This window comes from Triticum dicoccoides, chromosome 2A (assembly GCF_002162155.2).
Source record: "Triticum dicoccoides isolate Atlit2015 ecotype Zavitan chromosome 2A, WEW_v2.0, whole genome shotgun sequence".
In the NCBI taxonomy this organism is placed as follows: Eukaryota; Viridiplantae; Streptophyta; class Magnoliopsida; order Poales; family Poaceae; genus Triticum; species Triticum dicoccoides.
In genome coordinates this window covers 627,592,214-627,602,595 of record NC_041382.1, presented here as the reverse complement: position 1 = coordinate 627,602,595, position 10,382 = coordinate 627,592,214, and the positions used below count along the sequence as shown (strand labels likewise).

At 42.8% G+C, this 10,382-nt stretch overlaps 2 long non-coding RNA genes across 15 annotated transcripts in view; both read right to left on the bottom strand.

The window, feature by feature from the left end:
• Positions 1-2,339: 2,339 nt before the first annotated feature.
• The window catches only part of LOC119355852, a 9,659-nt gene continuing 1,616 nt past the window's right edge, over positions 2,340-10,382 (bottom strand). Inside the window, exons 2-5 of one of the 2 annotated variants that reach the window (XR_005171717.1) lie at positions 10,183-10,287; positions 3,238-3,319; positions 2,981-3,065; positions 2,340-2,876 (exon numbers count right to left, since the gene is read on the bottom strand). This is a non-coding gene — a long non-coding RNA (uncharacterized LOC119355852). Of the gene's footprint in view, positions 2,877-2,980; positions 3,066-3,237; positions 3,320-10,182; positions 10,376-10,382 lie in introns of those variants that run through there. The other variant, XR_005171716.1, reaches the window with a different exon arrangement.
• On the bottom strand, positions 6,184-9,676 carry LOC119355851. 13 transcript variants are annotated; one of them, XR_005171708.1, is made up of 6 exons: positions 9,537-9,676; positions 9,136-9,396; positions 8,836-8,910; positions 8,427-8,701; positions 6,701-8,313; positions 6,184-6,585 (listed from the first exon to the last, which is right to left on the bottom strand). It is a non-coding gene; the product is annotated as an uncharacterized LOC119355851 (long non-coding RNA). The 13 variants fall into 13 exon arrangements; XR_005171713.1 differs by having other exon boundaries at positions 6,184-6,444; XR_005171710.1 differs by having other exon boundaries at positions 6,184-6,437.

Sequence of the window (10,382 nt, the reverse complement as noted above, 5' to 3'; positions counted from 1 at the left end):
TCATGAGAGTCACGGTTTTGCTTCCGCGAGAGGCACGGTTTTGATTTTGCCAGAGTCACGGTCGTGCCTCTCGGAAACGAAAAAATAACGCCTTTTTTGTTTTTCCTTCCGCGAGAGGCACGGTTTTGCTTCCGCGAGAGTCAAAGACATGCCTCTCGGAAACGAAAAAAACATGTTTTCTGTTTTTTTTCATTCGTGAGAGGCACAGTTGTGCTTTCGCGAGAGTCATGGTCGTGCCTCTCGGAAACGAAAAAAACGTGCTTTCTATTTTTTTTCCTGCAAGAGGCACGGTTTTGCTTCCGCGAGAGGCACGGTTGTGCTTCCGCGATAGGCACGGCCGTGCCTCTCTGAAACGGCAAAAAAATGTGTTTCTATTTTTTTCTTCCACGCCAGGCATGGTTTTGCTTCCGCGAGTGGCACGGTTGTGATTTCGCGAGAGGCACGGGCGTGCCTCCGAAAGGGAAAAAAAATCCATGCTCTCGGTTTGGTTTTTTACGTCTGGTTTTTTCGTGATTTTTTTTCATCAAAACCTATCAACATGGGATCTAGTTTTGAAGATCTCGACGCGAGGAATCCAACGGTGAAAATGGCTCGAAATTTGGACACACGATTTAAGAGATAAAACGTTTTGAATAAATGGATCTAGGAAAAAAACTCTCAGGTGCGACAAGTGGCGCACCGTGCCACTTGTCATAATCCGGGAAAGGTGGGAGTGATTTTTGCAATGAGTACTCCTCAATTAGTGATTTCGGCGAGTTAGGACGGATCCTACATGGTGCGTAGGGCGCCCCCTAGCATCGTGGTGCGCAACCCCCAGCTCACCTGCGCGCCTTTTGGGCCGTCCCATGTGGGGCCGAGGTCCCCATGGTTTTTCTTTTTTCTCTTTTCATTTTTTCTTTTTCTTGTATGTTTTCCTTTTTCTTTCCTCTTTTTTCCTCTTTACTTTTTCACTTTTTTCGTGAATTTTATTTTTCAAATTTACAAACACTTTTTTGTTCATCGAATTCAAAAAATGTTCATCAATATAAAAAAAGTCAGCAATTCAAAAAATTTCATCGAATTCAACTTTTTGTTCATCAGATTTAAAAAATGTTCACCCAAATTCAAAAAAATGTTCATTGAATTCAACTTTTTTTGTTCATTAGATTGAAAAAATGTTCACCGACCTAAAAAAATATTCATTAAATTCGAATTATGCTCATCATTTTGAAAAAAATGTCCATCAAACTCAGAATTTGTTCATTAGTGTCAAAAAAATTTCATCCATTTTTCAAAATATGTTCTTGATTACAAATTTTGTTCATCAAGTTAAAAAATTGTTCATAAAATATAAAAAAATCATACTTATTAAACATGCTCATAAATGTTTTTCATCAAAATAAAAAAATGTTCCTTGAAACTTTAAAAATGTTCTTCCTTTTGAATCACAATTTGTTTTGAGTTAAAAAATTGTTTTTATGACAATTCACAATGTTTTTAATTTTAGAACCAATGCCTAATTATTGTAATATGGAATAAAATAAAAACAGAAAATAAAAATGGAATAGTACAAAACAAAAATTAAAACAACGGGGGCGTCTGCCCCGCGCATGGGCCAGACCAAAAGGGCGCGCGGGGGTGCGCTCTGCCGCGACTCGGGGCGCTCCACGCGCCATATTTTTTTTAGGGCGTGCGGGGGTGCGCGCTGCCGCGACTAAGGGCGCCCCACACGCCATATAGGAGGTCTCGCGAGTTAGACGTCGTCTGCCTAACCGGGCCTTAGAGATCGAAGGCCCACAAGACCCAATCGAACGTGCGGACTCTTCAAGCTAATTCTACATTTTCCATGCCCCTCAAAAAAAAAAAATTCTACATTTTCCATCCGTCACAACCCCTAGTCCCCATTATTATTTTTCTCCAGCCATATCCCCGAGGTGAAAGCTAAGAGGAGACACCGCTTGTGTTGACTGTTTTTGTTTTGAGTGTTCGTGGATTGATAGTAATGCAACACGTTCGTTTTGCGTCCATCCAAGTGCACGGTCTGATCCGTCTATCGTTTCGTTTCATGTTTATCTATCCAAAAATAATTCATCCTTTTTTTTGCGAATAATGCCTAAAAAAAATCTAAAAATATTTTTCCCAAGAGCTTTTTTTCTGGAGAGAACGTTAAAAAAACATTCTATTTAAGGACCAAACCACACAAGTCACTCATTCGAATTTCCTAACATAGCATGGACAAATTCATGCATAGAGACAAATTAACAAAAAAAAAATACCATACCAAATATGTATATTTTACGTTTGAAACTAACACACACACACACACACACACACACACACAAAACCAGCTATATCTTTTCTTTCCCTACTAATAAAGCAGCTAATGCTTCTGGTCGTCCGTCATTGCACATTTTACAAAAAGTCCTTATGTTTTGTAAAATTAAACCCGCAGTCCCTCTTTAAGTGGTATTCTGAAAAAACGATTCGGTTTTATACATTAACCCCTGAATTTTTAGAATTCAACCCCGCGCTCCTTTCTTATATCTTATCCAGTGACATAGAAGGGGGAGAGGGCACGCTGCAGGAGGCTTCTTCGCGCCGGCGGCTGCCCACGCCTCCACTCTCCCTCAGTCCCTCCCCTTCCCTTCGGCCGGCTCTCTCGGGCTCTCCCTCCCCTGCCCTTGGGCTCCGACTCTCCCTTCCGCCTCCGGCCCTCTCGGTCTCTCCTCCGCCCAGCGCCCTGCTGCTGCTGCTGCAGGGGAGGGAGAGGCCGAGAGAGACGGCTGGAGGGGAGGGGAGAGACCGAGAGAGAGTGGAAGAGCCGGAGAGGGCCGGCCGGCCTGAGCCGGACGGCCGGCCCTGCAGAACAGCGACGCGACATGATCTGGAGTACACACCTACAGAAGGCGGCAACATAGGTTAGTGGCAACAACTCCAAATCTGGCAAGCTCCTCTGCAGATTGGTGCCAGACCTGAAAATGAAAACATGCAGTACACACACCTATGAAAGGCCAGGCCTGATGGGCAACGGAGGATGGCGGCAATGAGAACTCCATATCTGGCTAGCTCCGCTTGGTCGGGCTCACCTGGTGCAAGAAATCAGCATGACCGCATTGAGGCACTTGGTCGGTGTATGCAGGAACACAAAAAACAAAGTTCAGCCAGAACTGACAACTCCAGACCTACGAAATCGGCATGACCGCAAGTGAAAGGAGTTGTGTCAGCCAGACTTAGTGTTTGAATTTCTAGGTCACATACCTTCTTTACCCAGCTCTAATTAATTAAACTTGACCACTTCGGATATTGGAAGATGGAGTGCAAATTTCACCAATTCTGTAAACTGCACAATCAATCTAGCGTTATTGTTTATTGATAACATCTAGGATTTAGCAAGTGGTCATGTTGTAGTTGAACAACATATTTTTTGTTTAGAACTGATTGAGGGAATATTTGATTCGGAGCCCAGGCTCAGCTGATCTCGAAATCATACCCGTTGGTTGGTGTGTGGATGCGTGCCCGTCATTGTATTTCTCGCTGTATAGCCGACGTATCGATCCCAAATAAAACCAGTGCATGTGCGCATTAATTGCGGCGAGAGAGAACGGATCAGCTGATGTGGCAACGGCTCACGCATTATTCTGTGCCAACCCGAGCCGGCTGCATCACACGGCCGCGTTAACAGGGTCAAGAGATTTCATCCCTTGCCCATTTTGCGGCGACTTGGCCCTGACTAACGTAGCAAGTACGGGAGACAAGGCTGAAAACCGGTTCGACAAGCGCAGGCGATATGATGTAAATAGATCTGAAATTGATCTTTGTCCTTGTTTAAATCTCGTTAATTCACTTCCTTTAAAATGTTTTCGTGCTGATTTTCCACTTCCCAGTCCCGCTAGTGTCGATTCTTGGAATCCCAGGAGGCGTATGTGAGAAGGGAAAAAGTCTATTTTAAACCCTAAATTCGTAGAGGTTCGGCGAAATGAACCCTGAAGTCAAAATCCCGGTCGATTGCACTTTAAACTATACAATCCCGGTCTAAATTAAACCCTGGCAAGTGTCAACCGGGATTTGTCTGGCTGGTGGGCCAAGGAGCGCCAATGTTTACCATGGCGTCAGCCCATTTGTTTTTCTGTTTGCTCAAAAAAAAGTACGCACATGCGGAACTCGAGCGAGCTTGTGTAACGCTAAAAATAAATACGGGCTTGACAAGTTACGAACCAACACCAAATCAAGTAATACCAGTTGCGGTTGTATAAGTTGAAAAAAATACGGGCTTCCTGTTTTGCTAAAAAAAAAAGTACGCAAAAGCGGAACTCGCGCGAGCTTGCAGCTACAGGTGCGGTTGCAACCAGTTGAGCTAGCAAGCAAATTTGTTTTTCTTTTTCTTTTTTTGCGGGTGAGCAAACTTGTTTTCCAGAAGCACAAAACAATAAGAATCATCACCAGATTCGAATATTTTTTAAATAAAAAATATTCGGATATTTTTTAAAATTTCAAATGCAAAACATTTTAAAAGAACTTGAGTGTTTTATGAAAAGCGACCACTTTTCAAATTCGTGAACAGATTTACCATAATAAATTTGGAAAATTCAAATAAACTTTTGGGACATGCACATTTTTTAAAACTCCCAAACAAAATTTTAAAACATGAACGTTTCTGAAAATTTGCAAATAATTTTTAACGGGAATAACTTTTAAACTCCTGATTTTTTATGAAAACACAAACATTTTTTAAATTAGAGCACACGACATTTTTAAAATTGATTTTTTTAAACAGAACTATTTTTTTGAAATCCCAAACATTTCTCTAAAAAGTTACCAAAAAATGGAACAAAAACATTCTGAACAATTTTTTTTAAACATGAATATTTTTTTAGACATACGAATATATCCTCTGAACAAATTTTGAATACGCATTGAACATTATGTAATATATGTTGAACAATTTTTTAATACACATTGAACATTTGTGTAATATGACCTTAATAAATTTCAAAAACACTGTGATTACATATTCATTGAACAATTTCTAATAAATGTTGAACAGTTTTGTAATGGATGATGAACTTTTGTAAAGAACCATGAACATTTCCTTAATATACCAATGAACATTTTTGTAACATGCAACGAACTTTGTATATTATAATGAAATCGAAACAATAGAAATAAAAAATAAAAATATAGGAAAAAAATAAACAGAAACAGAAAAAAGAAAAGAAACAGAAAAAGGAAAAGAAACAGAAACAGAAAACAGAGATAACAGAGAGGCAGCAGCGGACAAGTCTGGGCCGGCCCAAACGGGGCTGTTGCGAGGCGAAGCTTCGCGAAGCCACACCGTCTTGACGCAGACGAGCGTCGCACAGGGACCCCTCAAAAAAAAAAACGAGCGTCACACAGGGATTGCCGTTGCATCGATCAAACAACACCAGCGCCACACCGTGAGTTTATGTTTTGTTTTCTAACGGAAAATATGAAGCGGGCCGGCTAAACAGCGAGCAAGGTGTAGCGCCTTTGCGAATTTTTGTTTCTTGACAAAAAAAAAAAAAGCGGGCCAGCCCAGCGTTGAGCAGGTGTGAGTCCTCTGCGGATGACGCTAATCCCGGCCATCCAAACAATCCGAAGGTTCGATTTAGACCGGGATTGCATAGTTTAGGGTGCAATCGACCGGGATTTTGACTTGAGGGTTCATTTCGCCGAACCCCTACGAGTTTAAGGTTTAAAATGGACTTTTTCCATGTGAGAAGGCCATCTCCATTTCCTGCAAAAAAAAAGAAAAAAAGAAGGCCATCTCCTTAGCAGATCGCCGGCGTGGCGTGCATCAAGCCAACCATGCCGCTCAGATTGTCCATGCGACTAACCATCCACCGATTATTCAGTCCTTGCCGTCGACGCCATTATCCTGTTAGCAGCTACTAATCTTATGCTTACTGCCCTCGTTCTGCTCTTTGTGGTGGCCATGTGTTTCGGCTCCGGCGATCAGTTTCTTAAAGCTGTGTACTGTACTTCGTATGTGCGGCCCATGTACAACGAAGCCACGATGCCAGGGTGGCCCCCTGTACCGCTAAGCCTGTTTTCCACACTATTAGGAGGATCAATGTATTTTTGTTTGTGTTGCAATTACCATCTTATGATGAAGATTAAGAGTTTTTGCGAGTAAATGAATTGTCCCCAATTCAAGTAGCAGACTACCCATGTGTTGGTATAGAATAAAAAAAATGATCATAGAGCTCTAATTCAGAAATAGGTGTTGAACATAACGTCTTTCGATTCATACAGCGACGAATATTGATTCTCTCTTTCACTTTTTTCCTCAGCAATCATCGTGTCTTTTTAATCACTCTCTCTTAGTATCTTGCAAAAGAAGACAATGTGGCATATTTCTCCCCATCCATCCTTACCCTCAACCTTCATTCTCTTCTCTGCCCTTTAGCATAATTGCCGCTTCAAAAGTCCATCTCGCCCTACAATCTTGAAGGAACATTATCTTAAAAACATAGAAAAATAGTAATCCATTGGCAATCGTTGTAATAGGAGCAACACCACATTTCTACTTGCCACCGTGACTTCTATTTTTTTTTACACTGACCATGTAGCCATTCAGACCAGCAGCTAATATGTGATATCATACATGACCGAGTACATGGAACCAAACAATGAACATGTCATTAGGCCACTCATTAAGCAAAATTACCAGATGGCACATGATAAGTGAGGTTGAACTTACATAGGCGTAATCGCAGTCGAACTTTGATGTCAGGCTTCATAGCCACAAAAGTGGCAAATTGCATTGAACTTCTGTCCTTTGTAAGTACCTTCCTCCTAAATAAGGTAATAAACAACATGCACATGGTGGTGCTTACTGTACAAGTGAATTTGTAATTCATAGGTCTTAAGCCAGTTTTCTAGAAATGACTACAGCATATTCTTACAAACGCTTGTTGACTTATGTCTCAACTAACTGAGCTACAAGCTTTTCAGTCTCAATCTGCGAGATACTCATATAAAGTTGATGCACTACATGAGAAAGCTGAAGAGAGTCCTCAGGTTCTGGACCGAGAAGTAGCTACACGGCAAAAACAAAATGTTGAAGCAACAAAACCTTCCTACAAGTCTGGATGGAGTTTGGATATTACAAAACTTACTGCATGAATCATGTATGAAACTACTTAATTACTGAAAAGTGAAGACCCACTAATTTGGAAGTTATTTTAGCTTGTAAGTGAAGAAGCAAGCACATACAGTTCTGTACCGGAATTCAGATACATGTTGTGTATGCAAGGTAATGTTCCGGATTAATTGCCCAAAAAAACATTACAATTTGGCAACAGGATCACTAGCAAGGAGTACATACCTACTGTGTTACAGAAGCCCAGAAATGTTGCAAGTTTTTTGGGAATTTAATGAAGAAGCAAGGATGTACTTGCAATCATAAAGATCTGCTGTTTTCCTGCTTTCAAGATTATAGTTTAGAATTTGATCGTTCTTGCCTCACCAAGTCCTGCATAAAATTGAAAACTCAGGATCATAACTTTTTGGGGGGAATTTAATGAAGAAGCAAGGATCGTTCTTATCTCGCCATAGATAGCTCAGGAGGGCACTTCATGGTCTCGTAGGCTGAAAATGGAGACGGTGAGGGGGTAAAGAGAGCCTGACCATTGCTATATCTATCAGTATCTAGATTCACAACTTTCCATAATACTAGAATGAAACCAGAATGGTTGTGGTCATAATCACTTTGTTACTACCACAAAACCATGAAATTGAGTAGCCAAATGATCTGGGAACATGCTATAACTGAAGTTTGGAACTTGCCGAGTAGCTAGTGCTCAATGCCGCAAGAATATCCATGGTAATTTGAACACTTTGGGTCAGGTAAATGCTTGCAAACATGAATAACCATGGCTTGGAAATAACAGATGCTCATTTCTTATGCTTTTTAACAGAGCAGTCAGATAGTCTATAGACTAAAACTGTAACAGTTAAAAAAACTACATATATTATATTTTCCTTGCCCATTGGTTACCATTTCTTTGCTTAATCTTGAGGTCCCAAAGAGAAAGACTACTGCATAGCTTAAGCAGTACAACTTTCAGAGGTAACATATCATTGTTGTCAACAATATTTATTGATTGAAATGCATGAGACTGGTAACAAACATCTGTCGCAACATGCAAGCTCAAAACTCTGAATTCTCGGGACACCACGGGAACAACCATGTTATGATGTCTGTAAACACATCAGCAGTGAAGAAATTCACCTCTAACCTAGTAACAGAATATGCAACATGCAACCTGCAAGTACATCTGGCCTCTTCTGAGTCTGCTCCTTCCTAGCTTCCTTCCATCAATTTTCACAAATAAACATGCAACCAAGTCATGATGTGGAATTAGATCAAGTAAGTTGATTGTTCAAAAACAAAAAAAGTTTGAGTAGGTTGCATGCATGCTGACCATGTTAATAGGTAGCAGGGGCAACACCGGTGTGCTCTGCTTTGAGTGGAACAGCAATGACGAGGAAGCCGACGGCCATGGCGTGCTTCGGCATGTCCATGGAACGGCGGGACATTTTTTGCACACCAGTGTAGCCGCGGGCTCGCAGAGAGGAGGCCTCCCATCCACAAGGAGGCATGTGCTCAACGAACACATCAGCGAGGCTGTCGTCCTTCTTGCCGAGCTCGTCTTGTTCGGATGCTGTTGGCGCTCCCTGCTCTGTCATCTCTGGTGCACTGAAATGATACCACAGTTCAACTGGTGTGAGTATGTTCTTATGATCTTATCTACTTGACGCCGTTCGTAAACTGAAGAAAGATACGTTCTTCAGGTCGAACTACACTCTTCGTCGGTTCCTCTGCATACTTACGAATTGACTGATATAAGGCACTCATCCTAGAGATGGACACGGCGCTCTGTCTGGCGGTGCATTCCCAAAGCGAACCTGAATTTTGAGAGCAAGAACAGTCTATGTAAGTATCAACAGGACGAAACACAGCTCCAAATTGATGTCGGACTAGCAGAACTTCTTATTTATCCCTAGCATACAGCACATGAACGAGCAATTCTATTTTTTGGTTCTACTGCAATCGTATGTAGCAGCGCGGGGCAACAGAGCAGCATTCAAAAAACAGTGACAGACCAACACAGGATAATCTTCAGGCCTTACCTTTTAGTCCAGCCCGGCGCCTCCGGATTTACATGGTCAGTGGACTGCGCGGAACGTGTCGGAGAAGCCTCCCGCCGCCGTCTACCGTCGCCCAGTGGCCAGCCCGTGCCTGCGCCGCCAACATGCTGTCCGCATCCAGAACCAGCATTCGAGTCAGCAGGCTCAGCACTTGTGTCATCACGCCACGGGAGTACCACCAAAGGAACCGGATCTGGATGCTCCAAGCTGTCCGCTAACTCGTCCCGGAGGGGAAACCTGCAACTGCAAGTCATGGACATCGTGAGGCGGCAGATCCAGGTTCAGCCGTCTGTTCAGTCTGGGCGGGGAGTGGGGATTGGTGGTGCCGTGGTGGGCGTGAAAATTGTAGGAGTAGATCTACAAAGGGGGCATGGTTGACTCACCGGTCGACTGCGTGCAGCAAGAACTCAAGCTCAACATCTTCCATCGCCGGCTAGCCGGAACCGTCCGTGCAGTCCGTGGCGGCGGCAGGGTTCGAGAACGCTGTCCATTTTTTTTGTGTTTAGCGATGGCTCAGATTGACAGGAACGTTCTGTGCCAAAAAAGTAAACGTTCTGGTCCACGGGTCAGGAAACCCACCGTTCTCGGCCCGTCCACCCAGTACGTTCTGGTCCCACCAACTGCTACTGTTTGCTACGTATACGCGTCATATCCTTCTTTTCCGCCGCATCGGTGGAAACGAGCCAGCGTGATTTACGTGAATCCCCAGGCTGGAACAGACGCCAGTGATTTCGGGTGCAGCTGCGCCCGAGCACCGAAACGCTGCGTCCCTGATTGAGTTATAAATCTGTCAAAAATTAGACCAATGGAACAAGTCAATCTTCTTGTGCTTTGCCATGCAGGCAGCATGGTGTGCATTTCTGCAACACATGGTTTACTATTACAGGCTACTTTAGTTTGCCGTTGTAGGCAATATTTCTGTCCCAGTGAAAAATTGGTCTATATAAAACAGAGGCGACACATTTTTTTGCCATGCTTTAAAGAAAGGACACCAAAACGAAATGGGGGTGACGGTTTGAGTTTTTGTACGTTTGCACGGAAAGATGTTGGCAGCTTTGTTGAATTGAACTTCTAAGTCTCCGACAGTCCCACGAACAGGTTGCATCCATTGTTGTGTTGGACGTAAGCCTTCAGCTGCGACAAAAAAGTGAAAATAAAGAGTAGTGGTCGTGACCAGTTAGCCCTGCAGATGGTAAAGGGGAACAAATAGGCATGTATACGGGGGATGA